This window comes from Nothoprocta perdicaria, unplaced genomic scaffold, assembly GCF_003342845.1.
Source record: "Nothoprocta perdicaria isolate Ctin4 unplaced genomic scaffold, notPer1 scaffold_9, whole genome shotgun sequence".
Classification (NCBI taxonomy): Eukaryota; Metazoa; Chordata; class Aves; order Tinamiformes; family Tinamidae; genus Nothoprocta; species Nothoprocta perdicaria.
This window is the reverse complement of record NW_020456198.1, coordinates 2,604,471-2,625,927: the sequence shown is the minus strand read 5'-3', so window position 1 is coordinate 2,625,927 and position 21,457 is coordinate 2,604,471.

The window sequence follows — 21,457 nt, the reverse complement described above, 5'->3', positions numbered from 1 at the left end:
AAAACTACTAATAAAGAGAAACAGACTGGGTTGTTGAATACTTAAATATCTGCCAGCCCTGTTTCATATTTTTAAGACTTGAAGGTTTATTTTTTTTTCCACTGCCTATGTTAAATGAAAACATCTTTACTTGATATTCATCATATCACAATGGCCATTTCATCACCTAGACAACATGAATAAAAGTTATTATTCTTAGTCATTAGTCACTCAGTCAGGGAAAAGAGAAAAATTGAACGTTTAAGAACATTTTACTTTTCTGTCATTTTAGAGTAAATGACACTCCTAAATGATGGCCAGTCAAACCTACAGAATCTATTAGTAACTTGATAATAAGTGTGAAGGGACGCTGGGACCCAAAGGAGTCTTAAAGTGGCATTTATCAGGCATGTCACATCATTGCTACTGGTAATAAAAGCATTTTTGTTTTATGCTGCAGTGTCTATAGAGAATAATATTTTTTTGTGCTATAGCTAAAAGTGATATTGCCACATTCATCACACTGTTTGATATGAAATAGCCTAAAAGCACTGGAAATTTGCTGTCATTATTTGTTTTTTCCTTTTTTTTTTTTTCGCCTAATCAAGGAGTCTACTGTACTCCTGGAAAAAGTTTTCTTATTCTTCAAATTAAGGCACATAGGTACAAAAGAACTGTAACATTTTCTCCGTAATAAGTCTAACCTGTTGTTTCTTGCACTGAGTTTATGCTTTATTGGCCTTTCAAGACAAATATTTATAATTTACTCACTTTGTTTTCATTTTGCCTCTCCTTCTGAAACGAACGTTCACCGTGTTTGATCTAGAAGCACTGTCTTTCTGGCAAAACCTTCTCYAGCTGTAGTGAAAATTCTATGTTTGGGGACTAAAAGATGATGATTCTGGATGTTAGATTCTGAGTGTTAAAAATTGAGATATAATCACTTGCCTCACTATAAAAGTGAGAAATTTTAATTTTTCTTCTCTATTCAATCTTCTAAATAATTTAAATGAGAACAGATTATGATGTACAGCAAAAAAGTCTCTGTGCTATGGTACTACTATGAAGACCCCTGGTGAAGACACAGTGTTTAATGCTGAAAGCAGTTGGCATAGCTGCTGAAGAKATAAACTAAGCCTGGAATTTTTGGGGAATTTTCTTGAAATGTGTGATTTTTTTCAGGTCTGAAAGCCACAGTGAGACCAACCTCAACGTCCTGATGTTGTCTAGGCCTGTTGTAGTGTGGGAATCCCCTTCTGGAGTAGCTACTTGGGGTCTTTGTATTGTGCACAAACACCGTATACCTTATCGATTCTGTTCTTTCTAAAAAATTAATAATAATAATAATAATAATAATAATAATAATAATAATGAAATTTCAGAGTGAAAACAAAACCAAACTAGAAAAGTATTCCTTCTTTTCAGATGTCTTCTCAAGCCTTACAGGAAAAAAGATCTTTTTGACTTTTGATTGATGGGCCAGACAGTAGTAGCCTTGTGCTCTGTGTCCACTGTATAGCTGCAGCATATTTGCATGGAAAAGCTTGTGTAATTTACTATGGAAATATAGACCTARGATAGGCAAATGCATCACAGGAGTTCATTTAATAGCGGTGAGGAAACAGAACATTCATCATATTGAATTCTTTCCCACTGACATTCATCATTTGCATGTAAAAATGCCATCTGATTTTCTCCCTCATAAACCTGATGTGATGTTTTCCTTTCTTCCTGTTGCTGTTGTTTTGGTTTGGATTTAAATCTGTCACTCTTAAAAAGTGCTTTTTAAGTCCCACTGCACTGCAGGGGTAGGACTGTATAGGATTTTGAAGGACTGGGGAAGRTAAAATTGCTCTTTTAAGCGTGCCCATGCGGCAAGATGGATTGAAGAGCTACTCAAGCCTGTTACAAGTAGTGGGCTGTGCTCTTTGAAGCTAAATTCTGCCCTAACCACTTTTTTCAGGCTATAGAAGTTGTCATATTGACTGGCTCTGATAAGATTTGGTGTGTCTCATTAACACTCTTCAGTAAACCAACCCACTCTTTGTCTGAAATGTGTAGTCAGGCAAGACAGTTCCAACAACTAGAGCAACCTTTACACTTCTTGGGGGCACGATGATGCCAATATTGCGAACAACCCTTTGCTCTTCCTGCACATTAATCTTATTCCTCCTTTATAATGTGCAGACATATCAGCTGACTCCGTGGGACATTCATGGCAATAAGAATAGGATGCTATGACAACTTAATTCAGTTTTTTAAAAAGTTCATACAGCCAGTCAATAAGAAGAAATATCACACAGAAATGTAAAAAAAAAATCACAGATCATGTAAATACTGTGCCACTAGAATAGATGGACATATTCAAACTGAGAGAAAAGCTTCTTTTCTTCACTTACCTAATTAATGCTGGTTCTATGGACAGCAATTACACACTTGCAGGTGAGGTGAGCTGTCTCTTTGAGGTCAAAGATATTATTCAGAGAGYGTGGCACTAAGAAATGACCCTAAACAGATAAACTCATTTGTAAATGGCACTAATATAATCAACTTCAGAACTCTCTGCATGAACTTTTCAGCTTTCCAGAAGATGACATGACTTGACCTTGCTGAAATACTCAACAGTTGCTGCTCAACAGGTATGGCTTTCTTTAGGAATGCCTTTAAGAACAAGCACTTGCACCGCCCTGCACAGACTTTCCCTGCTCACCATTCTCTCCTAAGCTGTTCCTGGCACGGATCAGTTTGTGGGGACTTCAGGGTGACCCTTGTGGGTTGTGGGTACTGTTTCCTGCCAGCGGCTCTTTTCCCAGGTGTTCCCTACCTCTTATTCTGGCAGCATTTATTGATTTATTTTGGGAGAGAAAATACATATACTATCAAGCAGTTCTGCAATAATCATGTCTCAGCAGTTGTCTTTGGTCACTAGTAATGAGAAGCAAGGAGCTAGCTGGAGAAAATGCTCTAATTAGTTCCTGGTATCAGAACACTTCACTGAAATAAGTCATATGTCTTCACAGAGCTAATGTCATTGCACTGAAATGCTGGCTTTTTTGAGGACAGAACTTGTGATAAGTTTTAAGGAAAAAAAATTATTATGAAAAAACCACCCTGCAATTGGCTGAGGAGAGAAGGTTCATTTTTGTATCTGAAAACCTCAAAATCAAATATGTTTCTATATATGTATTTATATTATTATATATGTATAGTTCTTTTTTTTTTTTTTTTAATATTCAGTGCTTCATGGATAATTTCAGACTGTGTTTCTTACCCTATTCACAAAAATACTGTTGTTTTATCGTCCTTCCATTTCTTGCCTTCGGTTTTAAAATGTCACTCCCTCTTTTACTGGATTTCAACTCAGCAAAATGTCCCACTTTGGCTTTTGTTAGTATTTGCATGGAAATCTAGAGATATTTGTAAAGAATCCATGAATTTCTATGAGAAAATGCTGCTAGCAAAGCCAGCCTTTTTTGTGTGAGCACAGAGAGATTTCACCGGGAGCAAGCTCCAGATGTGTTTCAGCAAGACCTTGTTGCTCGTTATTGGAAACACTTTGCAGCCCCTACGCTTCTTTCAGGAGCAGCTGCCTCATTCTTCACTGTACCTTCAGCTGGGCAAGGTACAGTGGCTCTACCTGTACTCTGTACAATCAAGAGAACAGAATAGTGAGATTTTTTATTTAAGCTGTTTCTTGGCCATGTTTATCACTTTGCTTTAGTTTTGCATCTCCTAGCTCTGCATAAGAGTGGCCATAAGGGATCAGACTAAAGGTCCATCTAGGCCAATATGCTGTGCTTTTCAACAGTCATCCAAAACTGATGTCTAGAGTAAAAGAAAGGGCATATGTGTAATTTTCCTTGCTAGAATTTCCCATACTCCAGCCATTAATGTGTGAGATTAAATTTTTAGTTAAACTCAGTAGATTTTGATTCCACAAACCTTCCCGTCTTTCCCTGGACTACTCTAAGCTTAAAGTATCTATTGTAGCCTTTGGCAAAAGATTTCACTGATCACAGGCGTGCTGCATGCAGTRCCATTTTGCTTTGTTCTAAACCTGCTTGAGAATTTGTATTTCCTCTTCTTTCTAATTAAAAAAAAAAAAAGAAAAAGGAATAGTTTAAAGCATTTCTGTGACCTCTTTCCTCCTCCCCCATATCCTGCAAACATATGATGTCTTCTTTAGGTGATTCTCCCTCTTTAATCCTAATGAACTATATATGTCTAAATAAGGAACATGCAGCCTATGGATTGTTATTTCAACTGAGCATGACAAATAAGATCAGCTCGTTCCATGACAGTTTTTTTCCGCTACTGAATGCCCAGTAATTTATTTTGTTTCATCCATGCAAAGACTATCCCCAGGCATTTCAGAAAGAAATTGTTGGAATGACTCAGCAATAATAAAATATTCCATGCTTAGCTGCAAAGTTAAAACATTTCAGCTTTAACTAAAGTCATGGAAAGTGTTCTAGTTTAAGAAGTCAACTRGAGCACAGATAGGTTCTATCCAGTTATCAGGATCTAATTCTTTTCCAGCTGATTGCAATAGTGTCTGACATTGCTTGAAACAAGCAGTTATGATACTTACATACTCATACGGTATATATTGTGATAGTATAACAATAAACTTATTGGAGATTTTGGTTATTTGGGGTGTGTAAGTCTGAAAATATCTTCATGCTGTATTCTTGCAGCATGTAAAGAATCAGTTTTAAATACCTATTAATAGCTGTGATTAGATGGATATCCATAGAAAGTAGTTAAAGTGATRGATTTTTAGATGTAGAAAAGAACATACAGAAAGAAACCTGGGAACCCTAAAACAAGACCAAGAATGTATTGGGCTATCTTGAACCACAACTGGAAAAAATGTGAATTCAGATATTTAAGTGAAGGTAGATCTTATGGTAAAAAATGAGCTGTTTTCTCCTCTGATAAACATCTTAAGATTATCATCAACCTTGAAGGATGGTCCACCTAGGCATGCATAGCACACAGTTAAACAGAGCTTTCAAGTAGGGCACGTACCCTCTTTCGTCAGAACTGATAATGCTGTACTCGTGTCTTGCTACACATAAAAGAATGGTCCTTTTGGAATCAGAAGGACATGTTCAGGTATTTGGCCCAATATTTTATTATTTATGTTTAGTTGTTCTTAAGAATGGGGTTGTAAAGTTTGAATATGACAATCTTATTTCATCCAGAGAAATGGAGATGTCCCTGGATCTGGAAAGATACCTGAATTTCTTTTGTTTTCTTTTTTTTTTTTTTTTTTTTCCGTTCTTGTGAAGCTTTATGTAGTAACTCATGCCCTAAGCAGTTTCGCTAATGGAAAGAGTTACAGGAAATGTGGAGAGATGGGAGAAATGTCAAATAAGTGCCTCTTGTCTCCTTGGTTTGTTGCTGGGTGTTGATAACTACAGGACAGAAGAAATTTCCTAAATAAATGAGAATGAAGGATATGATTTACAGTTCATCAATTTATACTGATATCCTGTTGCTGTATTTATTATCCATCTCTTTCAAAGAGCAGCTAATTCATTTGGTAGAGAGTAGAGCCAGATGCACTGTCTTTTACTAAAGCTGTGAGTGCTAAAATGCCACTCATCCCTAAAAAGGAAATACCATTGAATTTTTTTGCACGTTCACCAGTTTGCAACAGTTTTGTATTATTTGTGAAACCTAAGTGATGGCATTTCTGGGACAATGTTACATCCAAGAAATTCAGCATTTCCATCTTCTAGAACAGGCTTATCCAGTAGTGACATTACCAGTAATGCATAAAACAGCAGCAATAAAGTAGGCATCACATTTCCTATACTGACTTTGAGTGATACTGCTTTGAGAGGTGCCTAGATTTCTTCAGGTGTTTCTATGGTGTCTTTGTGTTTCTGTATAAAGTCTGTGTGTATGTAGCTCCAAATCAAAGCAGATGAAGGTGGAAGGAATACAGAAAGACAGCACAGTAATGTTTGCAGGAGGAGAGATGAAAAAAGGGAGAATTTCACTTATCTGGACAGCTGGGTTGCAGTGGAAGGCAATATTTGATGGAAGACCCATGCAAATGTCAGGCAAGAAAGCAATATATTCTGACAGCTATCAGAGATCTAAAGGAACAGAAAGAAGACTCTGAAAAGTAAGTGAAGTTATACAGCASCAGCATCTTCAGTGTTTTCTGTAGAGGAGACGTGGCAGATAAGACAGAAAAGTGGAAATTGGATGCTTTGGTGCAGCATTTGTAAAAATCTGTTTTAAACTGGGAGAGCAGAGCGGGGAATTGTTAAGCAGATGTTTTGCAGAACTATCAGCCAGATACTTGAGCAAACACTGGACAACAAAACAAAACAAGGCAAAAGCCCCATTTCCAGTGAATTCCTTGTTCCTCCATAATACTCAGAGCTTGAATAAGCAAGTGGTCAACTGTAGTTCACAGGGACAGTGAAGAAATGAAAGACAGAGTATGGCAGGTTGGGGTTGTAGGACTGAATACAGAAAGAGTGGACGTTACGTGAGCTGAATTTGTAAAGAGCCCAGGCATCTGCCAGGCAAAAGAAGTGTGTCACCCCCTGATCTCTCTGCACAGAGGGACTTACACTCTCTAAATCACCTGGTACTGCAAAATATGTGCCCTATTACTGCAGAGTGGCTTGAAGAAGTACAGTGTCGTGACCTTGCTGCTTGGGAAGGCAGATACATATATAGCAGCTCAAATAACCATAGTTCCCACTGCTACAGTCATTCTTGTATCAAGAATAAAGTGAGATCAACACTTATCTTTCTGGATAACAGTTGATATTGTAGCAGGAAGGGCTCTGTGAATTAATCATGCTTCAAAGGCCTTCCTATCAGGCTGTTTAGTCCATTCTCCCAGCTTAGTAGATAGATGTATAACTTACCTTGGATGTATAACACACTTAGTCCCTGCAGCATGCACATGCCCAGGGAGCCAGGTTTACTAATTGTTGGAAGAGAGAAGTGTTTCTTTCAGTTCTTACCGCGAATTTTTTTCAAGACGGGAAAGGGCAATGCAAGTGAAATATCTAAGACATTAATCTGGAGGAGGATTTTTATCACACACTGGCATGCTTCAAATGGGATAAGAGAGAAATTCTTGATCTTGCCCACATGGGGAAATATCAGAGCCAAAGATTTAAGTGAAGAAGCACGTATCAAGTGTAGGTGCATTTCCTGGCATTTTAATTTTATCGCTGCATAAATTCCTGGGTGCTCTGTAGGTACCTGTTTGCATGTATATGAGTAAACCTTGGAAAACACTTAACAGCAATTACAACTAGTGGTTATTTAGAGCAGAACCTTGCTTCACCTTACAATTTAGGAATGAGTGAGTAATGTGTAACAGCCGAGGAGATATAGGTCAGGTTATACTATCAGAGTATATTTTGTATTCTAGGTTTTCAACAATAGAGGCTCAATATATATGAGTATTTCTGGAAAACTGACTGTAAATATAGTACTGCCTTCCATCTCTATTTTCCATCACTATTCATGCAGAATATCTGGAAACCTGAATGCCTGTTGTCTGATATATACTTTATTTTTACACTTGAATTTCCTCTCCTTTGAAAAAAAACATGGGGTTAAGAAGAGGTTACTGACTAGTTTCTCTGTCAGKTGATCTACCATGTTATTTACACCCATCTGTTCTACCCCACTGTCTATCTAAATTGTTCCTAACTATGTAAAAATCACTCTTAAGTGGTATCATCTTATGACATGAAATAGGCAGGATTGTTATCCAGCCACATGAAACTGGAATAAGATACAGCAGCTCCTGATAACTCTAGACTGGGTCCTGCAAGCTGCTGAACAACTGCGGTTCTCTTGCTTTCCAGATATTTCCTAGAAGTTGCTAAAGTGTGGTATTAGATAGGGATCTCTGCTGTTATTTAAGTGTAATGTGATGCATCCCACAGAAAGCCATGATGAAAACACAGCTAAGAAGGGAGACGAACATGACTTGAGAGTCGCTACAATAATGAGAGTGCCCACCTTGTTCTAATGCAGCAAGGGTTGAATGAAACACATAGCAAATGGTAATAGCTTGCAGGTCTTAAATGGACTTCCCTCAATTTTATTGTATGCCAAATTCATGCTCCTTTGACTCTTTTTTAGAATTTTTAAATGCACAATTTAAAGGAACTGAATTTCAGCTRCTGAGTTTTGCATTGCTTTCTAATAACTGTAAAATTGCCCTGGTTCTTTGGAAATCATCCAAGGAGCATGAACTACAACAAACCTTTGGAAAATATTGTTATAAGTTCCAGATGCTTTTAGGAATGTTTCCAACAGCCTTCAGTGATGAAGCTTGGAAACTTTCCAAAGCTGGTAAATACATCTAATTCCCTGCAGGCCCAAGAGCCACTACAAGTTCCCTTGGAGCCTTGAACTGTTAGCACAYGGTGTTTTTGCTGGGTAACTCAAACTTCCCTTTAGCAGATGATCACAGTGTAATCATGTTAGCAGTGAATTTTATATAAAAGCAATCCCCAAAATGCTACCAATCACTTTAAGTTTATTAACCACATCTCTCTGAAACGTACCTAACCAAGCCACAGGAATTGCGTGAAAGTCAGATAATCCTTGCAACTGCAGATAGCTCTCTGCTAGCACTTGTTTTAAACTGGTATTGCAAGACAAAAGCTCTGCATTAGGTGCAGAGCCTAAATGAGAGTAATAAATGACTCTCTATTTAACATAGCATGTGTTTTTCTGGCTGTCACCTGATCATCTGTGTATTTTAATCTGATGCTGTAATGGTTTAAATGTGGTTTTTTTATCACATTTCAGCCCAGAAGGGTTTATTTTGTTTACTTATTCTGCCTAATATTTCCCTGTTATGTATTTMCTGTTACATTGATCACTGTTTTGGATGAATTATTTTACCCACATGACTTCCAATCTTGATGGGTTACAGAGAAATGCTGTCTTGTATTACAGGAAATTTTTTATGTTGAATCCTTTCCTTCAGGATCTGTACCACAGAGCATTTAAACCCAATACCTGTAACTCTGACCATGGGCCTGTGACTAAACGTGTTCCAACTCTAACAGCTAACCAAGTTTCTTGGCCCAGCTGAGGGACACATGAGGACAGTAATATCAGCTGGACCAGATAAATCCAGCTGGTTTTCTCTGTTGAGAARAGCAAGCAGCTGGTCATAGCAGTTCAGCTAAACTGCAGCTGCCAACATGAAGTTTTCTCACAGAATGGGGCAACCTGAGCAGTTTGCACGTGGGCAAGCCCAACAAACAATCTGTAGGAGCTTCAGAGGTCATCTGCCATTTAAAATTGAATGGTAAATGCACTTAAAGCTTCCAGCTCTTTACGTTACCGTTTGGCATTTATCCCAATAGCAGGGACAACTGGTAAGCTCGGAAAGACTCCTAAATCTCCTCCTTTTCAGAACCAGAGGATTAAGTGAACCAATCTCTGGTTACCTAATAAACCAAACAAACTTCTGGATGAGACATTTCTTCATGTGCTCTCTGGTTATCCCAGTTGTGGTGACAACATCTACCATTAGTAAGATGGAATGAAAAACTATGGCACAGACCTCTTGATGAAGCAGAATGCAACCCATCCTGCTGTATGGGGCAGAGTCCCACAGTTTGTACTGACACTGTGGGAATTTGGACATCTTTAAAGACTTATCTCCAAATGTATAATCCATAATAGGTCTATTTCAGATCATGGTTTGTAATCCATTCCTTTTAGATCTACATCTGTGGATCCCCATTACTAGGGACATTTTAGGACACTGAAATGGTCTGGCTTTAGTATTCTCTACTAAAACAAGATGCTATTTTAAACTCTCATTATAGGAGGAATCAAAAAAATCACTAAATGTTAGGGAAGAAAGGATGAAARTTTAATTCGGTTAGCATATTTTTTAGAGATTTTACCTTTACTTGATTCCAATAACTCATTAAAATTTAGATTATTAGGTTTCCAAACTGTACACTTTGGCTGGAATTTATGATTTTTTAAAATATGAACAAGAACAAGCTTCAAAATACAATGTTGGACTGTATTAACTGTTTTTCATCACATAAAAACTGTAATTTTTCTGTGTAAAAGAGTATTTATTTTTTCCTTGCATTTTACTTCAATGTTTGTGGTGACTGTAATGTCACCATCTGTTCAAGAAGAAATAGAAAAAGATGCCAGCTCAGATATGTCAGGGAAACTRAAGCCCAGTAATATTCCAAAATTTCACATTATGATGAATCTGTTTGGTTTCCTTTAAAGTATGCCTCAAATGACTTTTGTTTTACCACTGGTAGTGGTAGAGCTTGCATCAATGAACGTGACTGCAGGTCTTTATGTASTGTGCATTTCAGGATGATTTCCAAGACCTCTGGCTTCAGAGCCTTAGTGAGATCTTTCCTATTCTGCCCCCAGTACAGTTTCAAACTATAGAGTTTGGACTTAAAGTACATTCCCCAGCCAGCCTGGACCTACTGCATGTTCAAAAGTAATTTCAGGCATTGGGAGAGGGTGTGAAGGTCTCACTGAGGAACAGTTCACTTTCATAGATAGGGTGGAAAATCTCACTTAAAAGTATTTCTAAAAGTCACACTGAGGACACTTACATAATATCTGCTTTCCATATGCAKAAGGAATCTTCCTCCAGATTCATGTAGCAGAAATTATAAGCAGTATCTGTAGGGAGTATGTAGTGATGGCAGCCAGTGAGAAGAAGGTCAGTGTTTGCTCAGATTGCACCGACCCTGCTTGCTGAAATGCTTCTGGACGTTGCTGGATACAAAGATCTGATCTCCTGTAGTTAGCACATCAGTGTACTTCTGTAGTGTCAATTAAACGTATTACTGACATATCTGGTTTTAAAATATCTTTACAAAATGGAAGGAGATATGTTTTCTTTTTTGTATGTTTTAACCGGGAGCTTCACTGTTGCATAACTTGTAGAGTTTCTGTTCCTTTGGTTCAGTTTAGAGTATATCTCCAACTAGGCTTAAGTAGAGCAATGGATGCTTGCAAAATATGAAGTCATCATGAAGAAGGCAAGATTTGAGTCAGACCACAGKATTTCAAACAATGGTGTTGTCACACTGTGAGACAGCTCTCTGTTTATGGTTAATACCTAAAATCAGAAGAATTAAATAAGTACAGTGCTATTGCTCCCTGATGTATAAAGGGGGGAATTGATGTTTGACCCTGGTGAGCTGACTGGCATATGTCTAGAAGTATGAGATTTAATTAAACAGATGGTAGCATACATTACTGTTTTAGAAATGTGATTAATCATTATAAATGTTCTAGGTGCTTTTAAAGAATGACTAGAGCATCTGGCTATCTGTGCTGAACAGTGTACACACACCTGACAGGAATCCATCTCCATAAAGCAGATGATACTTGTGTTTGTGTTAATTACTCTGCATCTTTATGCTTCAGTTGAATGGACAACTGCTGGCACATTCTTTTAAATATGGCTTCMTTATTTCCTTATTTTTTTGATAAGGCTTTAACTCGCTTTTGGAGGTAGGTTACATTTTGTTTCTATTTCCTGTTGAATTTTAGCATCAACGAAAAGCATGAAGCAGTAGAAAAAAAATAATTGTAGTACACCAGTTTTCAGGAGATTAAATTTTGTGTAGGCTTTTAGACTAGGAACATACGTGACATACCTTAGGCTTTTGGCTTGGTATTATTCTTCACTGAATCATCATGAGATTAATCAAGAACCCCATCAATAAAAAATGCAAGTTCTCTAACTTTGGTGCTAATGTGTTCTAGCTGACATGTTCACCAGCTCACCTCAGAGTAGTTTGCACTTGTTAAATGTACATATGATCCAACTTTATCCATAGATCAATGAACAGAAAGGCCACCTGCTCTTACTTTTCTTGCTTTCTTTTGTAAAAAAAGTTCTTACTTTCTTAAATGTTATCCTAAAACTCATGACTACAGGACAGGTTTCTTAGAAATATTGAAGCACATAGCTCTTGTAGAAGATCTTGGCATGTGCTTAGCAGCTATCATGCKTTGCTCTGAGGGATATGGTATGAAGTCAAGAGGAGCTTCCAACTACCAGTCAGCACCTTCTGGTGGGTGAGCACCTTCCAGAACCTGTCCTTGGATGCTTTGTGAGCACAATGATTTATTTGCTTCAAATGGATGTTTGTATTTTTTCACTCCTCTATATTTATCTGCATTCTGTTACTTAGTTCCATCTGCTGTATAGAGGAAATTGAATCTTTATTTCAGAACCCAGTTCTTCAAAATGCTGACAGCTTGAGACTTTCAGAGAGCCATGGTGCTTAAGGCTGRATGAGATCTTTGTTGGTTTTAGTCTGCTCTCCTCTATAGTGCAGGCCATTTAGTTCAGTCGCTTCTCGCTATTATACACTTTCGGCTGATCTCCAAAGTCTATAGCAGTTTTGCAGGAGGAGTTTGSTGACTTCCAGGGTATGAAGTCTCCCGTTCAGCTCTCTGGGAGATGCCTCTGCTTGAAATAGGAGATGAGATCAACTGGAGGCTGAAACATGGCCATCAGGTCCGTAGCTGGTGTTAAAAAGCAAGTAATGTAGACTAAATATAACCTAATTATCAAATGCATGTTGTAATTTGCTAAAAGTCACATTAAGAGCTCAAGGTACTTGGAAAAAAAGAGAATGTTCACACTATTCAACAGCCCAGTGGATTAATACCCTATCATTTTTATATTTGAAAGTCTTACAGAAATAAACTCATTTTAGAGGATTACCTTCTAGCTTCTGTGCATTTATAAATGCCATCTGTTCATATCTGAAAGCTGGGTGTTATGGTAACCTCGCTCTTTTAAATCTGAGCTAATTGCAGAGTACATGCTCGCACTCATGATGTACACGGTGCACACATTCATGGAGTGCATGTGGGTGCATAATGCTGGCCTGAGCATGACAACAAGGAAAATCCTGAATATAGGAAGCYCTGAGGGTGGTTTTTGGCCACTCTGGCAGAAACAGCCCCACAAATAGAGCTGGCTAGGGGCAAGGAGTTCTTCACAAGTTCAGGAAGCAAGGAAGGGTCTTGTTGCTAGGAATGTTGTGCTATGCGAGGCTTGATTTGCATTTTAATACATAGAAAAACAATTTTGTCATTATCACAAGTGGGAGGTTTTACACTGTCATTTATCTGAACAAGCAGATATGGGATGTGTCATGGGATTTCTCTGCCTTGAGGTTGACTTGTGAGTCTGTTCCCTTGCTTACAGGGCCCCAAACTTACCCTGAACGACGACTGTGGGCCTCTTGATTGCCAGCTTTACAAATGCTGACCCCATCACGTCTGTTCAGCACACTCTGAGGTTGGGCAGCAAGAGCTCTGTTCTCTTGGTAGTGTAAGCCAAACTCTAGGGCGAAAGATAAGAGCACGGTAGAAGCCTCTATGAGGAGTTTGCCTTTATCATCTAATTTTTATATGCTCTGTGGGTATTTTTGTGATGATCTGGTTCGTTGAACATTAAAATGTCACCTCTTTGATCCATTCCATCAGTATGGAGAATATTTCATAGCTACTGTGGCCATGAAGTGAATTTGAACATTAATGTGTACATTTCCAYGTGCTTTCACCAAATTTCTTAGATTGTTTTCTATGAAGGATAGCCCACTGGCATATGTATAAGTCATTCTATCTCTATATACCTTTTCCTATTAAAATGATCCTAAGCTGATAAAAGTTAGTAAAACAATTAATTAATGAGGTACATAGTCTCATTCCCCTTAGTTGACTGTTGTATTAACTAGTATCCTTCTAGTGTTTCCTTGCTCCCTGCATCCATTAATTATTATGGATCAATTATTCAATTCTTTTTAAGAATTCAGGTGATGCCTGGACTACTGAGTTGTGAAATTAAAGCAATGCCACAGTGAGCAGGGAAAGAACAGGCATTTACTTTGCACCATCTCCTACAATGCTGATATTCCAGGGTCAGGAGCATCTTTTTCAATCAATAATTAAGCCCAGCCACTTGGATATCTGTTTTCCCAACCATACTTCTAACTCTTATAGCATAACTGCATGAAAAAATTATTTTTGAATAACAATCATTCCACATATTTTTAATGACATAGTCAAAATTTGAGAGAAAAATGACTATTACCACTATAGTGATATTGTCATTATGTGCTCTCTTGTCCCTAAGAGAGGTGCAGCAGTATTACTGAGAAACAGCTACTGCTTTGCAAAGTGAATCTKGTAGTTGAGTAAAGTTTAGCCACTGAGGATCTGTTCAACAGGCACAGTTTAAATTTGCAAAGAGATGACTTCTCAGCTGCAGGGACCAGGAGAAATAGCCTTCTCCAGTGCTGCTCATCTTGTAGTTAGATTTTCACTTATCTTTTCACACAGTTTCTTGAAATAGAAACTGGCTAGGTTGGTTCCTCTACCTATTTTAGAAGAGTGAAATTTCTTCTGACAAGTCTTTTGCTAGTAAAAACTCTGTATTTGCTGTTGAAAAATACGTTCTGTAGTGCAAGAGCCTGAATAAAATCTAAAACAACTATTTACAGGAAATCAAAACATGCTAACAAAGATAATAGTCAGCTGTCCATGGCTTTACCCTTTTTTCAGTCTGCTACATCAATCACATTAAGTAATTAGGCAAACCACGGAGAAAAGATAACACTTTATGGCATTTTTAATGGGGAAAAGAAGCTTTTTTTTTTTTTTTTTTTTTTTTTTTTTTTTTTTTTTTGACTAGCAGATCTCCCAAATGGCAGATATTTGAAAACAGGCTGTTGTCTTCAAAACCCAACTTTCCTCACCTCCTTATAAATTCAATTTAAACTTTAAAAGGGCATTGCTTGGTCACTCTTGGTCACTCACTGCAAAGGTTCACATGGTTATCTCCATCCGCGCTCGCAGTGGTAACTCCGCTGGCCCCATGTCCTCTGGCCATGTCCATGTTCTGGCTGTAGCCAAGGCTGCCAGCGCTGCTGATCTGGCCGGTCTCACTGGTGATAGGGCAATGACACCTGGTTGGGAACAGGTGTTTCAGGGCTGCTCCAAAAGCCACACTTTGCAGTGCCAGCACTTTCCTCCTGCTTATGAAGTTCCCTCCTTCTTCTGCCTCCCGTGGATCCCCAAAGACATGGAGAGTGTCTTGTGGCTTTCCATGACAGGAGGGTTTTGATGTGGCTTCTGTAAGAGAGGCTGTGCTGGCTTTGGAAAACCTGCTGCTTTGACTGCAGTTCTTCAGTCCTGTGATACACACCGTCTCTGGCTGGAACAGCTTCCCTGCTCTGCTTCTAACAACCAGGTTGTAKCTGTCCTTTTTGATTCCATCAGGGAAGGCTCTTTTAACTTGTTGCATTTATCCTGAGCCTGTGACGCTTAAAAATCTGCTATATAGCAGACTTCAGAGCCKGTATTGAAACCACTGGGGCGAGAGCAAGTAAAACCCTGGCTTCTAGAAGCACTTATGTGTTAGCCTCAAAACTGTGGCACTGTCTTTGCTGCTGAGAATCAGCATCTCAGATGCTTGCTGTGACCTCTGTGCAATCTGCACTAAACACTTCTTCAAGCCCTATTCCAAAATGCTATTTCTGCACTAAGTAGCAAAGGGTCATTCACACGGTCCCCTTGAGGCAGMCTGGGGCATCTCAAAGATAAAACTCAGAGTCCCAGAAATTGGAAGCCCAACTTTCCTGTCCAACAACAGAGAAAAAGTTAGCAGCTTTGGTCTCATTCAAGTTAGATCCCTGAAGCTGTGTGGATTAAAAACCTCCTGACTCTCTAAAACTTCCATAAACATGCATTCAAAGTTCAACTCTTGCCACTTCTTTCTGCCATCTTTTCATAGTAAATCTCTGAAGAATAGCTTAAACTTATGACCTGGAAGGGCAGGTCACTACTCCTTGTTTTTAAAAAGAAAAAAAAAATCCTTTCTGCTAGGTTACCAGGAATTCTGACTTGGTTAAAGCAGAGCAGTGACCTTCAAGTAATGTTTTATTTATAAATAAAAGTGATTTTCTGACTTTTTTTTTCTCTTTCCAGAGGAGAGATCATGACCTTCTGTGAAGGGGGAAGGTTGCTCTATCTCATGTAGTCTGTTAAGGTATGAAGTATCAAATGAAGCCTAAAGGGTTTCTTTTTTTTCTTTTTAGGCATTTTCAATGATGAGAGAACTTGCTCCTCTGGATAATCATATACTACAGAATTTTGCATCATGTAAGTAGACTATGCAATCTTGTGCTGTTTTGGTTGAGTGTGATACTCTCAGAGGCTCTTGGAGAGTGAAAAGCAATGTTCTRTACTAGGAATCCAAAGCAACTGCAGACTACCGTTTCAGTTTGGTGGTTATTTTTCTTGTTTTTTTTGTTTCTTTCTTTTTTCTTTTTTTTTCTTTTTTTAATGGAAAATCTTTATTTTTTTTAAAAAAAATAGCATTGGAACATTAGTTTGTGAATTTAGAAACAAAGGAATGGAACTTGATATCAGCTTCCTTTATTTTCTTTAGAATGTCTCCACCTACCTATCTTTACCAGTTTCTTCGAAAAATACTTTTAAGGTGTAATGGCTGGCAAAGGATGGTGACATGGTGCACTACTCTGGTGGTTATTCATTCACCGACAAAATGCCTTATTTTGTCACTAGATTTATATGGCCATTTAAACAGAAAATTCCGTGCATGTAGACTAGACAAGAGCATCATGATCCATTTCACCATCAAGTGGAAATGTTAGCCTCTCCAGACCCTCTACCTCTGCCTTTGGGGAGRCAGATATGTTTTGTGCAAGATGAATCTACAGAAAAAAAAAAGAGGGCTTTTTGTTTGTTTGTTTGTTTTGCCTTCTGATGAAATATTTTTGAGGATTTGCTGTTGCATAGAGCTCTTTGGAAGAGGGCCAGACCTGGCAAGGAGACAGGCACAAAGATCCTATAGATCAGTTTACCCAAATCTACTCTCAAGCCTACAATTTTCATCATAGACACAGTAGAATCACCTTTGACACAAAATTGGTTATTCGGGAAACAGACACAGTAATGTCTGTAGAAAAGCTCCATCTCTGGACCTTAGTTTGTCAGTCTGTTTGATGGAGCTAATAGTATCAGCTTTAAAACTCAGCTAGAGCAATTCCGATGAGTTACCTAGTAGAAAGCATTAGCAGGCTCTTTCTGTCAATCACATCAGGGCTGATGCTTTTTTCTGCTATATAGTAAATGAGGATTTCTCCTCTTTTTTTATGATGAGCTGGAATACAACTAGCAACCAGGGCAAATCCATTTCCTGATTGCTTTTTCCTCCCTTCGCTCTGACTTTGCRATACATCATTTCAGAGCCCGTGTATCATTTATTGATAAATGACACAGCCACTCCTCCAGCCACTGCCCACTTTGTCAGCAGRCTGGGATTGAGGCTGGGACATTTTTCAGTCCTCCTCTCAAGGCATAGTCAGAGTTATCCAAATGCTCTTCCACACCTTTCTCTGAAGTCTAATGATAGAGCTGTTCAACAGAGCCAGTGGCAGGTCTTAAGAAAGGAGATTAGACAAGAGCTGGGCTTACCCCAGAGACTGGAAATGGTTGGGGAAGAGCTTGATTTCCATTTAAGAGCACTTCTGCTTTGCCATCTCTGAAGCACAATATACAGCTGTAATAAGAAATGATTATGCTGCACAGTAACCTGAACACAGTCATTGAAGCAGGGTGAAATTAAAAAAGGTTTCTTCCTATAAGGCGTAACATAATGATTTCTGCCATGCTTACAGCTGTAAATGAAAATAGCAATTCATTACATACCAAAACCAAGCAGATAGTTGAGGATGAAGGTAGTGCATAAGTAATAAAAGCAAAGCCAATATAAGCACCCAGAGGGTGAGTGCATTTTCTGCTTTATTTATTAGTTATGATCTAGACTGGAATAGACTAGACTAGAAATAACCATCCACCTGCTCTGAGCACCTTGCCAATTATTTCAATCTACAAAACCAAAATACAATATGAACAGCTSTCTGCTTCTAGCAAAGTGCAATAGCCCACTCCCATATTTCTACCCTTCCTATTCCACCAATACTTAAATTTATTTCTCTCTTTCCCCTTGCCAGTTCCATAGATTGCAAGTACTGCTGATAAATGCACTAACGAATGATTCTTTTCTTTTCTTCATTTTCCATGAAAAATAAGGCATATTGACTAAAGTGCAAATGAAAACATGTTACAAGGTCTGTTTTTAGAAGCAGGCTTGTAAGTTAYTGTGCTTTTGTTCCTTGTCCTGGCTTCTCTTAAAAAACAGCTTTTACATGCTTAGCTAGTTTATATAATATTTTGATCTAACAACTTCCTCTCTTTGCCCCATTCTACCTTTTAACTTACTAAAACTTGAGAGGGTGAGTGGCAATTGCTTTTGGTAGGAAAAAGACATATGAAAATCTGCCAGTGTTTTTAACTGTTGTCCTTATTTCTTTTAGTCTCACTAAGCCTTTGCTTAAGCAAAAAGTGTTATTTAATCTGTTTAATGTTCATACAATTGATTTTTAAGAGGTTTCATACACAACTTGCCTCGTGCTTTATAAAAACCCTGAGAAGTGCTTCCACATCTGTAGAACGTCTTCTTCCACTGTAAGCAGCAGCAAACAGGGATGTCTTGCTCCGAAATATCTTTGCTTGGGTGCAAAACCATATTTGAAATGACATCAAGAATTCCTTTAAATACATGGGCAAATAAAAGGGGATAAAATATGATTTTTCTTTATATGGATTCTAAAGTTCCCTAATCAGTGCCCTTTACATATTGTGATCTTATATATTTGAAATTCCTTTCAGCTATATTATCAGGCTTAGAACTGAGTAAAGGTGAACTTTATTAAATAGGTTCTTTATAATAGTATTTCATAGGTTTGGGCTTGCGATTAATGAATTGTAAATTTATACTTTAAGACAGGAAGTATATAATCGTATAAATAGTCTTATCGAAGTTAATAGGGCTGTTTCCTTGGGGGAAAATGCTGTTCAGCAGAACATTTACGTGTATGCATAGCCCTAAGCATATGTTTGAGTTCAACTGAAGTCAATCTATTTGGTTTTAAGAGTGTACTTAGGTTCCCTGAAACATTTATGTAGATACATAGAACAGCTGCTGCCTTGAAATATCATTAATATGTTTAAAAAACAATAGTCTTTCTAATTGCTCGTGACCATCAGCTAAGAGAACTAATAACTGGCAGCCAAATATGGCCTCAAATAATCAATATGTTTGTTAAATTTATGTATTGCATAAGTACAAAGAAGAGAATTTAACTGCATACCAGTTGGCTGGAGACTAGTCCCTATTGCCAAATATTATATATAAAAAGGGACCAGACCAAAAAAAAAAAAAAAAAAACGCATTTTGAAAATGGAAAGAAAAGGATTTTCCATTTCTACCTCTCTTTTTTTTTTTTAATCTCTCTAATTATTCAGAACAAAAATTATGAATCTGTGGTGGAAATAATTTTCCTTGGACTGTTTTGTACACCTTGCTCCCATTCATATCCTGCAATTGTACTTTATGGAAGAACAGAAAAGAAATCCCAGTGATCATCCATCTCTGTAGTAGATAAAGTGGCATGATGAAACAGCATCATTGACACAGTAACCATTGCAATGCATCCTCCTTATAGCAAAAAGCTGCACTGTAAAAGGGTAGCTTGAAGGCAGAGAATCCTTTATTACATTTCAAATGTCTTAATTAAAGGAAATCACACAGAAGTAACAGGAGCATTCTACATTATTAGAAAAAGGATATAGAGGTTAAGTATATTTTTTGCTCTACACACATGGGACGGTATATATATGATGGGAATGACTAAAGTATTCCAAGTCAAAATCTCGAGATTAATTTAACAAAGCTAGTCTATTAAAATTTATAGCTAATCTATTAAGAACACACATCACACTTAATCTATATGTTTTTTAAATGCATCTGTGGGTGACATTGTAAAGCACTTGCGTGATCCACAGAGCATCATTTCCATTGATGGATGAATTCTTTTTTTTTTCTCCTATTGATTGACAAAATAATTTTTACAATTCATTGCTGTATCAAAACTGAAGGAAATTACTGCTGTCGCAGCTGAGCCCATACTCTAGTTGTTCATACTTCAAATTGCATCAAAACATACTGATCTTCCTCTAGTAAAGAATTTCACTGATATCAGAGAAAGTTAAGAGCTATAGTTTCTGTAGATTCATTTATTTAAAGTAATAAMAATTATTATTTTTAGAATAGAAAGAAGAATAGAAAGAATAGAAAAAAAGAATRGAAATAATGTTGATTGACCAGTTTTTGTCTTTTTATTTGAGCACAGCTTTTCAGACAATGTTTTACTTGACTGAGATCTATCCTACTTTTGGCAATAACCAGGTATATTCATAAAATTAGACAGGGGGACACAGTGTAAGCATATAACCCAAGAGTCCTTTTCTCCATCTCCTAATTATAGTCTGAACTCTGCTATATAACACTTAGTTGCTGTCATTTTGAGTAAGGATTTGCATTAGGGGACTCATCATCTGTCATTCTTAACATTAAATCTTCCAGAGAAATGCACAAAAGCAGAAGACCCATGTTTTATGCTGGACACAAAACTGTGAACTTTGGAAGCAAGTYAGTTCTGCCTCTTTTTTTATAAGCATCTGGCTGATTGATATGCATGACTTGAAAACACTAAAAGTCCTTAYCTTCCTGTTGATACTGAGATCCAGTACAGTGGGTAAATGTTGATTAAACATCAGTTACACTACACCAGGCRGTGCTTTAATTGGTTATTTCTCTACATTCTAGAAAGATGCACACTTTGAATTAAAAGTTTAAAAGCTCTGGAAAAGAAAAAGAAAAAKAGAAAAGAAAAGAGGAAAAGGAAAGTGGCAATAGGTAGTGTGTTACTTATGTTAGCAGTAGCTCTTAGGGCGTGRGACACTCTAGTGCCACTCTGTCCTTTACAGTCTCTTTCCTCTAATGTATTTTAGTTACCTTACCATACTACAAGCTCACTAGAGCTACAGATTGTGTGTAGTATCTTTGGAGGGCAAAGGGACAGCAGTGAATGATCCCTGAGCCACAGCCAAGTGAAARGAGAAATATGTTGAAACAGATCCAATGTTCTCTCAAGTGCATTATATTGTGGCTATTATTTAATATTCAAAAAACTCTTTCCTCACTTAGATCACCAGAGCTTATAGGATTGTATAGTATAGACACTGCAAATGTACAATGTACTTGYCCTTTTATATCACGTGGATAGACCCTTTCTTTCTGTGATTCTGTGATTTTCACATGCAGGTCTCATAAGAAAGCAGTACCATCCTGATGTCTTGGGAAACCCTCTTTTGGCATCTTCCATAGAATCATGAACTTGTTCTGTATGTCCAGCTTTATTTAATTATGTATAATCACAGCAATATAAAACCACAGGACACTCAATTTCTTATTTATGTAAAATAGTAGTAATAGAAAGTCCATGATGTTCCG